This window comes from Triplophysa dalaica, chromosome 16 (assembly GCF_015846415.1).
Source record: "Triplophysa dalaica isolate WHDGS20190420 chromosome 16, ASM1584641v1, whole genome shotgun sequence".
NCBI classification, from domain to species: Eukaryota; Metazoa; Chordata; class Actinopteri; order Cypriniformes; family Nemacheilidae; genus Triplophysa; species Triplophysa dalaica.
The window spans coordinates 9,315,652-9,337,696 of record NC_079557.1 but is presented as its reverse complement, the minus strand read 5'-3'; positions in this window follow the sequence as shown (position 1 = coordinate 9,337,696).

The following is a 22,045-nucleotide window of genomic DNA, read 5'->3' as shown; positions in this document are numbered from 1 at the left end:
CATGACCCTGCTGATATTCTGTCGTGAATCTAAAACATTCATTCAGACCGTAAAACTTTTCAAATTGCACATCAAAAGTGAATGTTGCTTTTAGAACACGAGGCCATATGGCGCAGTGCGTAAATAAATGCTACAGTGATTTGTTTGGTAATAAAAAGCAGGTTTTTGTGATACCTCTTTCTTCCATGTGCTAGGGTCCTGTTGCACAGCCGAGCAGTTATCCCTCTCAGTTTTATGGTAATCTTTCAGGGGCCCCCATTATGTTTATTCCTCATTAAAATTTTATCAGCCACGGCAAATTGTGGAGATTAGGATGGGGAGGGGAGATCTCTCTCGTTCGGCTGTCTGCTCACAGATTTATGTTTTTTCTTCACACTGATCCAGGCTTATCAGATGCCTGCAACCAGATGTTCATAAAGTGAAAAAGGAGAGGTTTGGGCTGATGCCCTAACCTGTGGAGCATAGAATTGAACATGCATCTAAACCAGGCTAAATGAGCGAGCTCGTTTCATAAATACTCTGTGTTTAAATGTAATAATTTAGAAAAAGATAGACTTTTAGTTTTTTGTATTTTTCCTTATTATAAGGACATAGACACCTGTCATTGCAATTTCATTCATTTGAAAGTTTTCAAATATAATATTTTGGTGGAATGAAAGAAAAAGTGTTACACACTAACATGTCACTGATAATAATGAGACACGCTGTCTAGAACTACATTTCCCATAATGCTTGCTTACAAATATTAAAGGTTTACTAAATCTACATTTACGCACCATCAAGTACAGTGTGTAAATTTCTTTGTTCCGATGAACACAGATATTGGGAAGGAATGGACAGTTCTTGGCCACCATTGACTGCCATAATAAGAAACATTTCTTTATAAATGTAATTGTTCTGTTCAACACAAAAGAAGATATTTGAAAAAATGGTGGAAGAATGTTCAAACAGGTCTGGGGCACTTTTGACTATACCACTGTATTTTTTTCTTACCATGGTGTTCAATGGTGGACAATAATTGTTTGGTTACAAGCAGTCTTCCAAATATCTTTATCTGTCCTTAACAGGACCAAAAAATTCATAGAGATTTTGAGCTACTCGAGGGTGAGTAAATGAAGATAGATTTTTTATTTTTAGGTGAGCTGTCCCTTAAACTATACAACAACACACAATGCTTTTTTCCAACAGTATTTGACAGAAAATAATTGAAATACTAAACAGCATGGGTGTAGGAAGAACAAGTACTGTGAATACAATAGATAGATACATAATAGACACAATGAATTAACCCTTTGAAAAAAACAAGACATATGTAATAATGTAAATACACAGTATGCAACATGTGCTGCTTGTATCAAGTGTTTGGTATTAACAACAGCAATAAAGCATATGTGAGCCTGGACAACAAAACCATCAACTGAAAGCTGAAAAATTTATGTTCCTATTGTTGTATGGGTTGTTTTTACATACTGTATTTGAGGTGAAATTTACAAAATTTCATCTTGGAACATGATCTATATGCTAATGATTTTTGGCTCAAACAATCATTTTGACCCATACAATGTATTTTGGGCTTTTACTGAAAATGTTCCTGTGCTTGTTAAGAGTGGTTTTGTGATCCAATTTTGTTTAAAAAAAGTATGACTACAATAAATGAATTGATTTTATGGAGCAAAAAAGCTCTATAAAGATCATCCTAGTTGAATAAGGTGAAGTTGTCATGTAACTTCCTTAGCATCAAAGTAAAGTAAATTACTAAAAGTTCATTTTAAAAGGTCATGAGGTGAAACAATAACCAACAGAAACTGAAGGAAAATGTACCATATGTTAGTGTATGTCCAAAGCACCATGAATTCTGCATTATTTCATCTCTTTCCACCTACTTATCTGCCGTATGTCACCTCACATCTGTTGTATTAAAATATCAGACTGCAATAAAGGGTCAAGAAGGTGAAATGTGTAGGAGTCCATATGTATCTATCTGTGTCCTCTATGGGATTGAGAGCACAGTGCTTCTCAACTAACTGCCGTGTGCTTGTAGCAGATTAATTTCTAGAGATTCTGTGAATCATGATCACTTGGTCTCGTACTAACAACTGCTGTATAAATATCCATATAGCCTACACAAACAATATGAATTTCCATGTCAATCGTTTATTAAAACATTTCTTATGGCTGCATTGAAAAGAATACTTTTGTTTACATAAAATGATTTTAAATCATATCAAAACTCATTCTGCAGGAGCTTCAGGAATGATTCCAATGTGCGCAAGTCTCAAACACTACTGTACTAGAAACGTAAGACAACATAGTTTGCAAGAATGTATTTTTGATACCCAAAAAACAGAAAAAGTGTATGAGCACGCTCACTGCTGGCCCATATGTTTATGTGTTGTACAAAACTATGAAAGCCTCACAGAGACCTTTGAGGAGAAAAAAATGAGTTATTATGGCTTTCGAAATTGCACACTAGTTTAAAGATGCTGCATGTTGACAACAAATACCAACGAAAGCAATATTCACAACATTCTCTTCCAGGAACATTACAGCATAAAATCTCTCAGCAACTCTCGTGTATGGGACACAGGAGACAGTTTACCGTTTCAAATATTGTAATCAAATCTAGGTTGTGCTGTAATTCAGTTTCGTTGGAGCATTTTTGTTATCAGCAAATGTGTAATTGCATTCTTTATTTCTGCAAATCAAGTGTCATTCAGTACAGGTCAATTGCACATTTACACAAAATAACACAGTAATGAGCCAGACAAACTACGTTAAAAGGAAAAGACCACTTTCTGCTTCCAAAAGTGCAGCGAGGGAAGATAGCAAATAATGTAATGATAAAATAATGAATGGTATGTATATGTTGCTAAAGGATCTCTTAAGAATATCAACTAACAACTAAGCCGCAGACCACGGTAGTAAAGAGCAACTTTCTCCTGCTCTGGGAACACTTCTCTCCTCTCTCTACAAAATCAACTAATGGGCGATACCGCTCCACCGCTTAAGCATCTACACAGGCCATACACGTACACGTACACGTACACACACACACAATTGCCAGTTGACAAAGCTTTCAAACTATGAATCCAATTAAAGGCAAAACAAAAGCAATATTTTCAAGAGGGAGCTGCTTGCAGATGCTAGAGAGACTGCATAATTTATGTTTGTCCTGTTTTTCTTCCTTTCAACTTTGAATTGAGTCTCATAAAACCAGCACCATTTCAATAATGCACGACCTGTGGGTTTGTTAATAGGCTTTGTAGTCGCAATAATGTACTTCCCTACATGGCTGACTGAGATTATGGGCAGGCTCTCTGGGTTGCCAGCTATCGATCTCTTCTAATACCTCTTTGCTCCCCGGTTGCCATTATTCAGCCCCCGCCCAGCACCCATCATAGCGCAAATGTTACGGCAAGTCCAACCGCTCCGAGCATCAGCGGGAATGGAGTGAGAAGAAAGAGGAGAGACGGAGTCCGCAGAGAAATGGGCTGTTGTAATCCATTATATTCTGCCTCTCTGTCCTCTCGAATCTGATTATTTGAATAATTAAGAGAAATCACTCAAGCAGAAGTTCAATAAGCTTTTACATATTCAGCGTCCTCGCCGCCAACCGACCTAAAATAAGGGCAAACATTGCATCTGGTTTACACAATGTGATCTGATTATATGCACATGCCGCTGCGCAAACAGCGACTGAGAAACAACCCAGAAAAGGTAGCGAGAATCATACTTTCGATGCTGATGTACAACATAAACGTCAACTGATCATTTGTATAAGATGCAAATTAATGCTCATTGTATGATTTAAAGGGGAAAATAAACTAGGATTGGAACCGTTTCTTCTTACGCTTATTTGAACACGAGCAGAAGGGCTAGAAAGCAGACTTCACTTCACTAAATAACAGACAAGAAGATTTGACATTTATAACAGACTAATGGTTTTCATACTGTAGCATTTCATATAATGGTGTACGGTTCAATAATAGGCAATAATAAATGGGGAAATACAGTTGTCTGATCATTTGCAGTTATTTAGTGTACATTTTTATGATTCCTCAATGTTCATATAACATTCATAATTACCCCTTTTATACACAGAAACCATAAAAACCTTCCAGTTGAAGGGATAGTTCACCCATATTTTTTAATTTTTGTTATAATTTACTCACCCCCTTCTCACTTCAAACCTGTATGACTTTCTTTCTTTTGAAGAACACAAAAGAAGATATTTTGAAGAATGATGTCAACCAAACAACGGTGGTACCCATTCGTTTTGTGTCTACACAATAGAAGGTCATGGGTACAGCAGTTGTTTGGTTACCAACATTCCTCTAAATTTTATATTATATTATAATGCATCTAATTTGGGCTCTGCAGAAGAAAGAAAGTCATACAGGTTTAGAATAATAGAGGGTGAGTAAATTATGACAACATTTTCATTTTTTGGTGAACTATCACTCACAGAGACATCAGTATTAATCTGCAATATTGGATTTGGTAGAGTTAACTATTAGATCCAAAAGAAAATAACATAGCCTAATCCATAATGTATCTCCCATCCTCTAGCAAACCAGTTACCAGTCAAGAAATAAATATTTCCCAACTGTATTCTTGATCACGCTGCGCTTATTCTTTGATCCTAATTGACAAAGAAAACAGTTCACCTCGTCTGATTCTCAAAATAAGGCTTTTGTGCTCGGTGTCAAACCCAAGTGAGAAGGTGGAGGAAGTAAAGACAATTGGAGACTGACCTCCCGTTCAGGGCAATAACTCTGTGCTTTCCCCACAGGCCAATAATAAAAGAAAGGGAATCAGAGATGAGAAGAAGCAGAACCTATGACGTCAAACAGTGTTTATCTGTTAAGCTGTCTTGATCAGTAACAGAGTGCTTGCTGGAGAAGAAGAACATGTGCAGCCTTGTTCCTTGTGGCTCGTCTTAGGAGAAAGGTCCAAGGTAGCGTGCTGAAGATTTCCCTGAGGAAATGTGCCCCGGGCAGATAAGGTGTAGGACCAGATCGAACTCCATGGAGCCACGAATCACTGAAGTGTCTCTTCTGTGAAAGAGGGCACCAGTCATAGCAAAAAAAAGGAATGGGACAAAGAGTGAATAGGAGCCTTGATGCAGAACGTGGTCTTCGGAAGAGTTTCTTTAAATGAACAACAAGAATCTCTCCTGAGTCACCTAAGCTCCTCATCCTCTGGGACGAGAACCTTTCTGAAAAAAAACACACAATACTGTATGAGTTCGAACACTGACCAATTGTATCTACTGGAGTTTTTTTCTTCAAAAGTAATATTGTCTTTGTCCGTTCATCCTTGCTAGATTCGCCAGCCATGTTAATTAGAGTCTGGAGTCTATCTACACAAGAAAAGTTGGATTAATGTTCCAAAGTTAGCTTTGTATTGAATGGATTTAGAGACGGTTTGATGATGAAATTAAGTTCTTCTAATTCATTTTCTGGGAGGGAACAGAATAAAACAATGAGGATGATTGAGATAAATGAGTGACCAATGCTCTGATTGTCTGGTAATAATACTGCACATTTATCATTGATTGTGCTATTGTTGAAATCATGTCCATCATGGGTCTGGCAAAAGAAACCTCAGTCCATCCAGACAGAGCCAGGCAGAGCACTGCCGTCACTTTTGAGAAAAAGTTTATGGATGCTTACTAAATCCAACTTTTTACCTGTAATCTACACGACAGTTAAATCGTAAAGAGGACCAAGAGTGATGCTCAAAAAAAGAAAAACAATGTATTAATTGTAACAGAAATATGCAAATAAAGAAATTTTTACATAGGAATTGTCCTTCCTGTAGCTCAGTGGTTACAGCATGGCACTAACAATGCAAAGGTCGTGGGTTCAATCCCAGGAGACTGCACATACTTAGAAACAAAATATACAGTATATTGCCATGAAAGTCACTTTGGATAAAAGCGTCTGGCAAATGCATGAATGTAAAATAGATATATTAATTGACTTATTTAGAGGTGCTGTGTGTATTTTTTGGAGGATCTTTTGAAAGAAATGCAATATAATATAATATCTACCTACACAACAGGTACTCTAATACATGGAATTAACCATGTTGTTTCTTTGGAAGCCCTAAACAGACAAAATGCTCTACAGAGTGAGTTTCATAAAATCTCCTTCGGCAAACAAGCGAAAACGTGACGACATCTATGTCATGTGAGAGCCACCGTATTGCTTCTAAAAGGAAGGTTAACTTTAGCCTGCTGGAACTGAAATTATAATCCCACCCTCTACGCGATTTGCCGTCCTAAACCACGCCTCCTCCAAAGACATGAATGTATTTCGTAATCCATGTAACGAATTACAAACTTAATCCATTAACTTCTTCATGAAACATGTAAATACCTGTCCAAAAGAAAGAGAGCAACCATGTTAATTTGAGTTTTCTCTTTCATGATAGAGAAACAACAGAAAAAATGTTCAATAGAAATAGAACAATAAATACATCATTTTTAAATGCATGTGTAAATGTATGTAGATATATTACTGTAAAGCTGTTTATTTAATTCACGTTCAGATAAATCAAAGAATAAAAAGTACATGAATAAATCTTTTTAAATGCATAATTTCAAAAACATTTTTCTTTACCCATTATCCATTTTTCAAATGCCATTGGACCGTTCACACATGAGATCAACCAATCAACCTCCATGTCACTAGACAGCAAGAAAGACTTGCATCATTTAACTTTACTTTGTGTGAAGTCAGAAAAACACAGAATAGGGAGATTTAATGCAACTGACCTAAAACAATAAATAAAATACAATTTCTCTAAACAAGACATCTGACAGCAAGGCACATTTTCTATATACACTTAGTTAAGTAACAACCATAAACACAAGCACTTACTATTTCTTATCTTAAAGTAGATCATATTAATTTTTCCATCTTTTCATATTTCATATTCTTAACTTAGCATTGTGCTCTACATTTATTGTTGGATTTATTGCTTCTGATGTTTCCTCATTTGTAAGTCGCTTTGAACAAAGAAATCTGCTAAATAAATAGATATAAACACTTCAATGATACTAGATTTACATTGTTGTCCACAAATCAATTCATACATCCACACGCAAACAGCTTTTCTGTTCTACCTTACCAGATTTTCTGTAAATGCAGAATGAATATACAGTGCACACCATTTGTTCCCGAAGACATGTGAGGAGATTGAGAAGAATTGCTTTTCTAATTGAAGAACATGTTAGTATAAAAATGTTTAAGAATGTTAACATGAACTCTACTAGCGCACATTTCTCACCTGACCAATACTGCTGATGTTGATAAAATGTTGATGCCAACAAACATAATAAATTTGACTGCAAGGACATATAATTACACTGTCTTATGTCTTACACTTTCTTGGAGAGTGCAATATAATCGAGTGGCAGGTACTGTAGCCATAAAAATGATCTTCTTTTCTCCTGAACACATAAGACATTTCTGACAAGTGCCACAGACCTTGAAATAGCAGATGGATTATTAGCTTCAGCTCTCCCTTTACGTCAAATTATCCTCTACATCTCTTCAGGGACGGGTAGGTAATTAGCTCAAAATTCAGACCACTGTCACAGATGTGCAGAGATTTATAGAGAAAAATGAAAGAAAAGATAGAAATTGATAGAGAGAAAGTGAAAGAGTAAAGACAAAGAGATGGTATTTGACAACAAACGTTATTGCGAGCAGGGACGGTGTGAATATTGAGTGACGTTGCATCTTTCATTTCTTTCTCTAGGAGCTTTGTTTCTTGCTTCAGTGGTTTATATAACAAACATGTTTTAAAACTTGACAAAGTCTTGTTTAGTGCCACAAAATTTGTTGCAGTTAGACTTCTTGCTGCATTAATGCCAAACCTTTCCAGAACCAGCCGTTTGTAATATTACGGTTATCTTACTGTAGTAAAGAGCTCATGCCCCTCAATAAAAAATACCAACATGTTACTATTTTGTTAGTGGTCATTAAATTGGTCTTCAGTGCATTAAAATGACTGGGTATTAAAGTGACCTCAATCAGTAATGAATTACTGAAAAATATCACTTAGTATCCAACATATATATAAAATCATGTTGTTCAAGCAATGTGTTTTTTTTATGCAATTAGGATCAAAAGGTCAACAAACTCCGGCAAATAACAAGAAATAGCAATATCAAGTGTAAAATTAATGTGTAGCAAAACTATCAACCTTACCTCAACCACTGTAGTGTTCCCACATAATAAATGGGTTGAGTCATAAATAATTATATTTGGAACTCAAGCGATGTTTATCACAGTATATAATTCAGAACAGACTGTTTATGCTTCTTTAAAACCCTACATGAATGTTTTAATATATAAGTATAAGTAAATATTTATTTCAGATCAATAGTAGCCAGGGCAAGACTGTTTAATAATCTGTTACCAAAATATTACATTTGCATGACATGTCTGATAACCAGAAAGACACAATTGGTTCCACTTAATTTTAAGGTCCAGTTCTCGGTACTACTAAACCATTAACTATGACTTTTACTAGTAAGGTAGTTCTTAGGTTTAGGAATAAGGTAGGATTAAGGAAGTAGAATATGGTCATGTTGAATATGTGTTTTATAAGAAAATAGGCATATAATATGTAGCTAGGTAATAGTGAGAATTGGTCCCTATACTAAAGTGTTACCATATCTATATAGTTCAGGCATGAAACTCTAAACTAATCGCTAATTGGCTCATTCAAATGTGTCAGAAATGCTTCCCTATTTACGTAAAAACTATTTTATCCCTCCTCCTCCCCAGCTCCACTCATAGAGATCTGCTATGGGGGTCTAACTTTCTCAACAGCCTTCCTTTGTTATTTTTGATTAAGTTGAAATATTTTTGTATTGCAGCAGCCTAGCAGATCTTGTCAGCCAAAATATAGATCATGTACATCTCATGTCTATGCCAATAAATGGAGGTTGAACTTATCACTCCGAGAGTTGTCATCACTGAAATAATAATAGGAATGTAACCAAACTCAAAAGTGTCTGGAAAGCAAAATCATATGAAACAATGACAGACCGTTTTTAGAAATGTAGTTAACCTCTGAGATTTAGGTTTTAAACGGTGATAAATTAGGCTGTCAAGCAGAAACAAAATTACATCTGAACGTCGCTGGATAAATCATTCAGGCACCCAGGATTTTTCTCACCTAATTATTTTGTGATAAACACCTTCAAAGTTCAATTGACTTCACTTGATTGATAGGCGAGATTCACTCTCCTTGGTCCTTGTTGCTAAACTGAAATTATCATGCTGGTGGCAAATGTTTGAATCTTACAAAACATACTGTGATGTCTATTTGAGCATCAAGATTTTAACAATATTATAGAAGTATTCGTGTGTTTGCTGCTCAGTTTATTGGTATGAGAATGAACAATACATGTCTCATAATTTCTGATGTGAACATTTAAAATGCTCACATCTTCAAGGTGTTATAAAAAACAGCAAATTCTTGCATTTAAGAACTCAAATCACAGTAATAGGTCACTTTAAAGGTCCCATTCCCCGCGATCCCATTTTTCAACCTTTAGTTAGTGTGTAAAGCAGCTGTCAGAGCATAAATAATAGGCAACGTGCAGAATGATGAAGCTCAAAGTTTAATGCCAAGCGTGATAATGACTTTAACAGAATTCACTATTCAAGGACTTCAGAGAACTGCTGGAATCGGACTACATGATTTCCCGGGTACATGATGTCACTATTCCGAGTGCTTTAAATAACCTCCTACCAAAGGAATGCAAAAAAAAAAGGCAAGTTCTTCCTTTGAGAAGAGGAAGAGCCGCTGGAGCAGTGTTTGGTTATCAGAGATTAATAAACATTTTACTTAGCTACACACTAAACTACTTTCACTTTCATCACAGTCCTACAGCTGCTAATATGAATTCCGCTACACATTTGTGCACTAAGGGACCTTGTTTCACTGGGTGCCCAGAAGAACCCACGTGTGTATGTGCGTGTCCCTTAAGATTTATATACGGTGTGTGTGTCCCCTTAAAAAGACATAAGTGGATCATTCAGAGAAGCGGCGATGGCGCTGCACAACTCTGTACGTGTATCTACATTGCTCAGCGGCAGGCAAAATCAGGACATCAAAAGAGAAACAAGAGAGAGAAGAGAAGTCAAGACGAGGAAGACAACTAGTCATCCATTTTTTATAAAACAAGGTGATCTCTTTTGTGTTATTATCCTATAAGCTATTTTAATTGACATGAACTATCAATTCTGTTAGTTACACACCCCAATGTTTTGTAACATGATATGCCAATGAAGTATTATTATGCATTAGAGAATCGAGTTGATTGTGATGAGCTAATAAGAAAAGACAGAAACGCAACAAAGGCTAAACTTATCCATTTATCTATATTAAAGCTTCTCACCTTGCAACAGCTTTAATAAATCAATCAAAATGTATGTCTTAATCTGCTATGGTTATCCTCTTTGTTTCATTTAAGTCATTATAGAATCCTGTTGATAAAAACAGTCCTGTTTTCTCGAGTTCACTGTTTTAATGATCTGTCGCCATTTTTGCGTTGTGAAACCTGTTATGAATATCATGATGATGATAATAATAATAATAATACAAGCTATAAGCTTTGGTCAAGCATTTCTTGATCTAGTCTTATTAAAGAGAGAAAGTAAACTTCTCGAAAATATGTATTGTTGTTGTTTGCCATGTTTAAATGTTACAATTTTATTGGTGTGTGTGTAACAGCTCAGGTTTGCTGTATGTGGACAAAAGTATTTGTAACTTGGTAATGTCATTCATATTTTGGTTTAGAATTTTTCATGGTCACACATAATTTTAATGTCCAATTCTCGGTATTAATAAACCATTAACTATCACTTTTGCCTCTGTAAACTACCTACGTGTTGCTTATTAATAGTTAGTTAGGTAGCTTTAGGGAATAAGGAAAGTAAAATACAGTCATGTTGAATATGTGCTTTATGAGTACTAATAAACAGCCAATATGCTAAAAATAGGCATCTAATGTGCAACTAGTTGATAGTGAGAATTGGTCCCTATAAGTGTTACCTTTTTGTCTCTTATTGAAAGCAATATGCAATAAGTCTTTGGGGTCCCGGAGTAAAAAATTAGCCAGAGGGCCCAGAAACCCTAGCGACACCCCTGGCTTTACCAATCAGAGCATTTCGAAAGGATCCATCTGATTTGTTAGAAGAGGACAGCAGTGAACAATAAACTCGAAATATGTGAAATATAAAGCGTTTTTTGAAATTAGCAGCATTAACATCCATTGTTAAACACCCCAAAAATATAATCAAGGCCTCAAAAAAAGCAAAAGAATGGTTCCTACAACTTTAGCCTGAAACACACCAATAGGTCAGAAGTTGAGATTTTGTAGTTGTACTTCAAAACTTTGAACTTTAAAAATGATGTTTTGGTCATTTTTGGTTTCAGTAGTCAGCTCAAGGTGAACATTTTAATTTCACTAACTCACACAGAGTCTTAAAGTTACCACTCTGTTCTGTGTGCTTGTGAGAAAACAATAGTTAATACATCTGCCAAAGTCTGCACGGTTCACAGCATTGTGTCTTAATAAAAGAGTTCGGCAAGAACCGCAAGTGGTCTTGCAAACTCCCCAGGCTCAAGTGAATATTCATAACTCCCTCCAAGAGTTATGTCTCTAAAATTTGGATAGAGGGAATCTCTGACCAGAAAGTTGACAAATTGGATCCTCTAATTTCTTCAGGGTCGTCCGCAGAACGGAACACTGTGTTATAATTGAGCTTTCACTTTGTTGGAGAATAAACTACGCTTCCCCACGCCAGCCTTAATTCCACGTCAAAAGCCTGACTTGCAAGACTAAGTCTGATTTATAGGACGGAATTAGAGCTCAGAATGAGCGAAAATTATCAGGCATGAAAACTTCGAAAATACAAAGTGATAAAAACTTTAAGGGCTTTGAGAAAAACATTCAGCCTTAAGCTCAGAATTTCACACATGGCAGGTACAGTACTTGAAACTGTATAGAGTTGGACAATTTTAAGATTTGTTTTTAGATTCTTGCTATGTAGGATGGGGCATTTATCAGTATTCTGAATTAATGCATCAAATGGGCAATTCTGTAAAAATGTCAACCTTACAAGAAGTTTTTACCAACATTTTATACAATGGTAACAGCACAGTGGTGGTTCAAATACTGAGATCTCTCTTCAAATTTCTAAAGCCTTTTTTTTTAGTGCATGATTTTTCATAGTCAGGTAAGTGCCATTTTCAGGATTGTCACATCCATAACGTTACATATTCATCATAAATGGACACATTCAAATTAACCTAAAGTAACTATATAATGTTCTATAAAGAGGCATTCCTTCTCCATTCATGGGGTATTATTGCTTCAGGATTGTGTGTTTTATTTCACAGAAATCCTAGAAAGTTGGTTGTCTCCCAAAAAAACGCTTCCATTTTTTGTCACATCCAAAATGCATGTTTATATCCCTTTTTTAAGTAGAAAATTTGTTTATAGGCTGACATTTTTTTTATGTTTAGACTCTATCAACAAAGGAATAGTAAAATAGAAACAGATGGTTCAATATATTCGTAACAAATTCATTCTTTGAGCATTTTTATGTCACGTCCATAACGCAAAATGTCACATCAATAACGTTGGAATTGCCCACATGGATGTTCTGTGGGGGAAACAAAGTTTTTTATCTATTTTTCTAATGGATGCTGACAATCACAGCGGATGTTATCTGCAGAAGCCTTCTGGTGATTGATGCAATAAAGAAGTTGATAAATTGTTTTCTCTATCGGTAAATGTATTAAATGTACAGATTGGACATTAAAGATTGATTCATGTTGAGAAAAGGAAAGACAGAAACATGTATACACACGTCATCATTTTTTATACATCGAACTGTGTAAATTATACATACAGTATATGTCCTTACAGCAGAGGAAGTGTTCAGCATACAAAAGGGCGTGATGCTCCAGCTCTGGACATTGTCCCTCAAGGAATATTCCGGCTCATGAAAGTCTATGAAAAATGTGAGCATAAAAGTAATATAATAATTCAACCAGACAGACGGCACAGGATCTCCTAACCTCACTTTGTGCTCTGCCTATCAGATAAATGTGACTTAATTCTATTCTCTCCTCCATTACCATCATCATTCTAGGGCATGCTGGGAAATCCAACACACCACTGAGCATTGGAAATACATAGGGAGCCAAATAAATGGCTGACAAAACACGTCACCGATAATAATTGTGCCCTACCCCAGGTCAGTATATTTGACAAGTAGACAGAGAACATGACACATGAGCAATTTTAACATGATACCAAGATGATACCAGAGCACCACTCCTGGAGTGTTTATACACACATACACACACACTGATTTGACAGGTTCATCCACAGCAGGAAGAAATTGAACACAGAGATTGGTTTTAGAATACTGCGTAACAGAGGGATTCTCTCGCTTCGTCTGCAGTTTGTTGACTGTCTGATAACCAGCTATGTTAAATCCAACCTGATCTCATAGGAATTCATAACTATTTTACAAGGTGGCTTATTTGTTTCATTTTGTATGTTGCGAATCATACGAAAATGTTTGCGATTAATAGTAAAAAAACAATTCTATAATGTCTATAACCCTAATGTCTATGGCGCAAAAGCAAATCATAGATCGTAGAAATGAATACGAATGACCCACAATTTGTTGCATGGTTTTTTCCATAAGATTGTGTTGGTTAAATCTGTAGTATGCCAAGATAAAAGCAACTTATGATTTCAAGTGTGTAAACTAAATCCAAGGTTATATTATAATAAAGTAGTGAGCTTTACTACAATGTACTAAAGAGTAGTAAACTGTTTCTGATAGAGACATAATACAAATATTGTTTTTGTTGTTATTATTACAAATATATTATTGCTTTTATTATAATTATAATTATTGGTATTATTATTATTATTGAAACTAAGGTAGATGTACTCTGTACATGTCTTATAACTTTTCCAATGCGAATCAAGGTCAGTTTAACAGCAACTAATGGAATTTAAGTCAGAAGCTAAGGGAATATTTACACACCAAATGAAAGCCTCGGTGACAGACAGAAAACATATTTACAGTGTTGAATACGGAATAAAGGAATCTGAGGAAGAATAAATAGGGGTTCGGGGGTGGGATGGGAGAAGTGCACCGAACAGTCAATCTTGTGCTGAACTCCTTTCATTTCTTGGCAATAGCAATGAAACAGGCAAAGCGGAAAAAGCTGGCATTTGTGGAAACAGGCTTTTTTTGACTTCCATGACAACTGATAGGAGGGAAAATGAGAGAGAGGGGATTGGTTGCGACATTGTTTGTGTATGAAGGAGATGCCACAGACCAAGGTAACATAAAGAGATTCTGTTGTCAGTCAACTGTGAAAAGTTGTTTCTGCACTGTTATTTGAAGTAGAATGAAAACAGAGAGAGAGAGAGAGAGAGAGAGAGAGAGCAATTGGCCTTCTTCACATTCCCACCCACGTTATATCCCCTATGCAAGAAAACAGTGCTGTATTATGTGCTGTTGTTTTAAAGATTCAACAAGGTGCATTAGGTCTTTTTATACTATTTAATGCTTTCTGTTGTTACAGTAAATAACTGCTACAGATTTATTAAAACAAATGCCTCAAGCAGTGTATCACATCACATTTGTTCTGAGAAAAAGCCGAGCCACATGAATCTACCGAATGGCAAAAAAAATTGATGTTTGAACCTTTGCTGTAACATGTCTGTCACATGTTTAAAACTTAGATTGTGTGCTGTTTTTGAGATATTTATTTTTACGGTTTTAATTTTAACATTTTCAGCTAAAATGAAATCTATATTTTTCTTCTAACATTAACTTAAGAGTTAATAATTGATTCTTCGAAAACGCAGTGGTAACTTGTCTGACAGGAGGACCAAAATTTTGTTTATGTAAAATCTTTCTTTTCAAAAGATGATCATTACTTTCATAATTATACTACTTATAGGCTATAATCTAAACAATATCTCAGACTAGATAAAGTAGCAGAAAAAACACACTATTAAACAAGCAAAACTAATCCTGCTTTTTAAATAAGAGAAGAAAACATGCTGCATGAAGTATGAGTGTTTGAACATGTTTAGGAGAGGAGAGAAGCAGACACCTCCTCCCAGGGGACGGAGATAGAGAGAGAGCTAGGTGGGAAGAACTGAGGTAAAGCGAGATTAAAATACTTCAGCAGGCGGTCGAGAGAAGGAAGGTGTGTTTTCCGGCAAGATGTGTCTTCAGATGGGAGTTCAAACCGCCTCCTAATGAGATCTCCAATCAGGTTGTTTTAGCCGCATTTGACAAATTAGCATTTTTCATCTCGTCTAAGCTAGCCTGTGCCATCTGCTCGACACGCACGCTCCCCACGGAGATCCTGTTAATTAAGCTCCTGACTAAGAGACGCAAAATGCTCACTTTAAAAAACAGAACGTCATCAACCCCAGGTTGTCTGCCATATACATAATGATGGCTAAAATAGAAGTTTTAGTATATATGTGTTGAAATGTGTGTAAGATCATAATCGAAAGTCTACAAATAGTCTTTGTATTCTTGCACAGAGGTTTGGATGAAAGAAAAGACACAATGAACAGAAAATACCATCAGCATAATAGCATTATGCACGGTCAGAAAAAAATGGTCAATAATGTGCACAAGCTGGCATCGAGGTGGCAGCCTTTTTAAAGCTCATCTTTGAAAATAAAGAGTGCATAGTACTACTTCAGAGGTACATATTGGTACCAAAGAGTGACCTTTAAGGGTACAAACGGGTACCAAATTTATTCATATCTCTACCCTAATCGTAAAAAATGAACATGAATAAAAAAAGAACATTCTGAGGCAGAATTTTAAAGTAAACTGTCAAATTAAAGGGTACTGTCACCGAGACAACCAGGGTACATTTTTAACTATTGTTTTCTGACATTGAGACAGCTTTTTTTAGATAATAACAGCAAGGCCATGGCTGATGGGTAGATGCACAAATGTAAATGACATCATCCATGTAATATTTGTAAGATCCAAATACAACACAAACATGCATAATCAGCTTTTCTTTTTTTGCACAATGGTGGTTATTTGGGTCTTCAGGTCCCTTATAGTCCACTATAGAGGTCATTATATAAAATATATGTTTACACGATGAAAGATTTTTTAGACAGCAGTGTAAGAAAAACAAAACTGAATTGCCAGTCTAACAGTGTGTGTTTGTGCTTTCATATTGGCATAGGCCTTCATACATATGGGCAGATTTAGGTTCATCAATGCATGCTCATGTACGAAACAGAGAGTTCAACAACAGGCAGGCTGGTGGCTGCTTGAAAGCATAATCAACTTTTGGGAGGGAGAGAAAGAGAGAGAGAGATCTAAAAAGATAGAAGCAATAAAAGGTTTGGAGACATGGAAAATCACTACAGGAGCACAAGGTTGTTATGTGACTCTCAGAATGAGGTAATAGTTGAAAAGTGTTTAGGTGATTATATGGTAATGTAAGCTCGTATGCTCATTTGGCAGACACAACATGTCATCTTAATCCAATCTCTCAAGTACAACTAAGAATATAACGACATTTTTTTTTTTACATTTGTGAGGCTATAATGATGAGGGTCAAATGTCATCACAACATGTATATTTCAGATTGTTTTTATTTGTATTATTTTAAAAATGGCATAAATCAGCGACATCATATTGTACTCCTACACTATTAGTCCAAATGTCCAGCCTAATAAAAGGACTATAATACTTAACATTCTGAAATAATTCCAGAAAATGATTGGTAGCTTTAGAAAAAGGTGTAGAGGTAGAGTTGAGACGCAGAACATATGGTTTAAAAATAATTTTTATAATTTAATAGCTCAACATAAAAACAGCAGAAATTAATTAAAATTCCTATTAATTACACTCAAGTATGTGCCTGCAGGTATGCATATGTCCCCTATACATTTTTAAAATTCTTCACAAATTGAAATCAGAAGTATAAAGACACAAAGAACACAAATATTTATCTGATAAGCTTTCAATGCTTTGAAGATCCTTTCATTTAAACAGCGACATGCTTTTCCCCTACGTTTCCTTTTAAAATGCCAACATGCTGCAAATTCTTTCTTTCTCATTAAAAAAATGAGCCTAGACAGAAAGCCCACGCTTCAGACAGGCACCCATCAAAGGCAGTCATGGCTACCATACTCTTTGTCCGTCTGATGGCTTTCAAAGTTTGATTCTGTTACTGAAATATGCCTACCTGTCACGAGCCTTTTACGTATTCATTCATGTGTCAAAAAGAATGAGGCTATGTGTTTGTGATCACATCATGATGTGATGGTCTCATGATGTGATGTGATGGTCTCTGTGTGCCCGGTTCTGACAGTGAGATGAAGAGTTTTTTTAGAAATTTGCTTGAAAAGTCCAAACAGAGTTTACAACTTTATTTCATGGTTACTGTAAATCTTTAAAGTTTATAATGCAATTCTATAACATCAATATAGTTTCAGCAAAAGCAACTTATGTCAAAAATGTAAAAAAGGCCAAAAAAGTGCAGAACCAAAATGATTTAGGTTTGTTCATGTATTAAAGAAGATTTTAAGAAGCAAAGATGGGTTGCTGCAAATTAATTTCTGTTTATTTTAAAAGTGACAAGCTCTCTCTTCAGCAACAGCTGAAAGGCAAACTAACAACTGAACAACATTATCTCGTTTACACTTTCCTTCCCCTTTTCTCCAATCAATCAATCCATCTCTCTCTTTCTGAGTGTGGTGTAATATCAATCCTCATTATGTGCCACCATGAGTTTGATATTACCAGCACAAGCTTGGTGTGAGACCACGTAGCATCATGCTGATATCAATATACTCTGCATACAAATGTGACTCCGTTTGTGGTATAAAGTGTGTGTGTGTTTTGTCCTCCTCACCACCAGCTGTTCCCATTCACTCTGCATCCTCGTACTGTAGGGATTGGTAATTGGCAATGAGCACATAAAGCTATATCTATGCACACTAGTGTGCTGGGTGTAATTGAAAACAGTTTGACACAAATTGGTGTATTTCTTTGCTATGATTTCCTCCCCATGGGCAGCCTGGCTGTGAAATCTAGTCCAAATGCTTTAAAGGTTTTGTACGAGACAATTCAAAATCTGCTGAGTGAATGAGTCAGATTATATTATATTACTTAATATTATTTTATGTAATGTATTTTTTATAAATATGTATTATGGACTCACAAAGAGGAATGCAATCTAATAAAACCAATCAAATCTCAGGTTTTTTTTAGGGGTTTTATAAGGTCTGGCAGAAAGGATGGTGCAACCCTGCCCCTGTCCATGGTGCTGAAACAACACACTGTGCTGCATGTTGACTACGCTGTGTGTGTCCCTGTCCATGGTTCTGAAGCCAGGTCAGCACATACATCTGTTTGTGTGTATGGGATTTTCTGTCCATGGTGCTCAATCTGTTACCTTCTCTCTCTCTGGTTCTGAACAGGAAACATATTCTACGTTTTTTATACAATTTTAACAGTTTTTATACAATTCTATAAGATTAACTTGCATAATTAGTTAGCAAAAGCAACTCACAGTCAAAATGTAAAAAGGGGAAGCTAAAAGATTAAGGTGTGTTCAATTGGTATGGAGCAAACATGGATTGCACAAACCCATTTCTGTTTATTTTTAAAGTTGATTCCCATTTTGAACCTTTATCTTGTCTCTTAAAATTACATAACATTACCATATTACCATATTTTAAAATACTATAGAAAAGAAAATTCAATGAAGTCAAAAATCTGCGAAGAGCAGAAACAAAAAAGGTTTGCTTGTATCTTGTCTCTCAAGATTCTATTCAGAAACAAATGTTTTTAAATTGCTTAACTGAACAGGAGGTACAGTATATAGAAGTAATGGTATACTGCTTCTAACTAATGATATAAAGTTTTTGATTAAATTTATGATAAAGATCTGAGTGGAAAAAAAGAAATAAAAATTACAACTTGTGGTATCCGATCCATGCAAAGCTATTGGATTTCTCGGTTAAATTTTTTCTTTTTTGTTTCTTTTCTTCTTTACAGCTTTCAAACACTGAAGCGGTCCTGTCTTTTCCCTGGGAATCTAATAAGAGCTTGATTGCTTTTCCTAATTATCCTGTTTATTGGTCCTGCAGGCTGCTCCTGTTATTGGTGTAATTAATTTCAAAGATAACTTCTTTTCCGTCCAGATTAGAAATGGCATACGATAACAACATGTCAGTGAAGGTGTGTGTGTAAGGTGGGGGGATTTGGGGATTTCTCTCTAAGTGTGTGTGTGTGTTAATTAGCCAAAGGAACTGTCCCTATGGCTATGTTCTCCTCCATACTATCACAGTTTTGCAGCCTCAACAGAGCTTGACAAATGTCCTCTCGCTCCTTCAGTGAGTAAAAGTGATACCACGCACCACAGCTTTCATTTGTCAACTTTCTCGGGAAATCGATACCTCTGCATTTTTTTGCCTCGTCGGGATATTAGAAGGGTTTAATTTGTATAAGTAGATTAATGGCATTCGATGAATAACTCAAAAAATCCACAACACACATGCTAAGCAAAACAGGCTAATATGACTTTCGTGTTACAGGATTCTTTATTACAGCAAAGAACACATTTAGAAAAATATAAAAATAGGTATATAAAGCCTTAACTAGCACACCATTATCAAGCAGTAAAACAATTATAAACATTCTCACCACACACACCTGTAGATCTGTACTTTTACAAAATATTTTTTTAATTTGTTATTATACATTTCAGCTCTTCTCAAACCACAGCCTTCTATGTCCACAGTTATATACTTGCATCTGCTAATTTAACCATACCAGTGTTCACATAGGGAGTTAATAAAATCACAGAGGTTGAGAATGGTTGCTAGGAGGGTGTGTGCGACTGACTTTGGGGGCTTTGATTTATCCTGCCTCCCCCTGTGGTCAGAAAGGTAGATATGGAGAAAGAAAGCTGATCTTGGACAGAGTTGGAGATTCATAAGCAACGACACAGAGCACTGATTTACCAGCAGGCTTAAGTTGAGTGAGAGATGGAAACACACGTAGGGAGACTGGAAGACCGGGCCCCCAGGGCCAGATCAATCAGCTATGTTTAAAGCTCAGACAGTAACCGAGCAGTCAAGAGAGACAAAGGAGGAAGAGACATAGAGACACAGAGAGAGAAAGAGAGAGAGAGATAGAGAGAGAGAGAGCGAGAGAGAGGATGACAAACTAGATAGAAGATCATAGGAGACAGAGAGTCTCATTCACACGTGGTTTGATTTGATATTCTGTTGAACCCTTTTCACTCTCCCTCCCAAAGTAAACAAAACAATAAAATGTGTTGCACTGCAAATAAAGCAAAAATGACAATACTGAACCAGGTCACGACAGAAAGGTAACCTCACATCAGTCATGACCTAGAGTTAAAAGTAGGTGCTGTTGATATTTGACAGAGAGTTCCTTCTAAAATCAGTTTAAAACAAGAAAACAAGAATGAAGTGGCTTCACAACTTGCACTGATAAGTTTTCACATCAAATGTCAAAGGAGGTGCACATGCCACAAGTATATTTTGCAAAAGAGACAATTAAACACAGAGAACTAAAAGCAAGTCTGTTCCTAACAGGATTTAGTTTCATATTAGTGGTTAAGTAAGGTCAAATGCTTGGAAAAGTCTGTTTATTGTGCGCCCAAAAAGATACAGCTGCACATCGGTACACTTTGCAAATTTGGCTTAAGACACACTTCACTGAGCATTTTTTTCATCCATGTGGTGTACAGTTCAAAAATAATGAGGTCACATCATTACTAGGAAAAAGAGATTTGTAAATGGAGTAATATCTGCTGCTTTTGTTAAAATATTGTTGCAAACGAATATTAGTTCTAATCCGCCAAGGCTTCCTTAAATGTCACCAGTGAAATGGATGCACAATTTAATTTTACGAACAGACGTCAACCTTAAACATCTGCTGTACTCCTGTTTATTAAACCAGTGTCAATACTGTGGCAAAACTAAACTTTAATCAGCATCCAGCACAAAGCTTATATGATTTAGTTTATAATCTATTTACCAGTTTTGTTTTAACTTGACAGCATTTATATTAGAAATAAACAAGGTCCATGCATTTTGTTTTCAATGAACTTGCATGACATGCCAACAAACACTGAAGTTACTGTGGAGGAAATAAACTCATAGTCAAGAGGCTTTCATCCAATTGAAGAGAACTTTTCATGCATATGTTAAAATATTTGTGAGGCCATTTGTGATTACATCATACTATAAATGGGCACAAAATGTCTCCTCAGGGAGTAATGCAAAGACATTGTTTAACATTTACATAATTACTGAATGCTATTTAGGAGTAGTAATATCAAAAGTATATTTGCTCAAGATGAGTCATTTCATTAGTAGAGTATTAGTAGAATATCTCCCAGTGAGCAAGTAACGGATTGCAAGAATAGAATTTCCAATTTTTCTGCATCCGGAACAGTTCATAACTTAGAAATACTTGTGGACATGTGGTTATTATTATTATTGAAAATGTGCAGGGAATTTATATCTAATGCATACTTCCTTAAAGTTAAAGTTCAAGCAAAAATTATATTTTGAAGAAATTATGAAATTATTTAAAGAAACTCATTTCAAGCCTGTTTGACTTTCTTTCTTCTGCGGAACCCAAACGAAGATATTTTAAAGAATGTTGGCAATCGAACAAAGGAGGGAACAATTAACTTGCATTGGTATTGTGTCTATGTAATAAAGTGATGGGGTACCAGCGTTGTTCAGTTTCCAATATTCCTAAAAATATTGTATTTTGTGTTCTGCAGAAGAAAGAAAGTCATACAGATTCAAAGTGACTGAAGGCTGAATATATAAACTATCACTTTAGGTTTGGCAGAATTCAACAGATACAGGTATCTTAGAATAAAGCCATTAATACTTTTAACTACATTTAAAAAATGTGAAATGGTTTAGCAT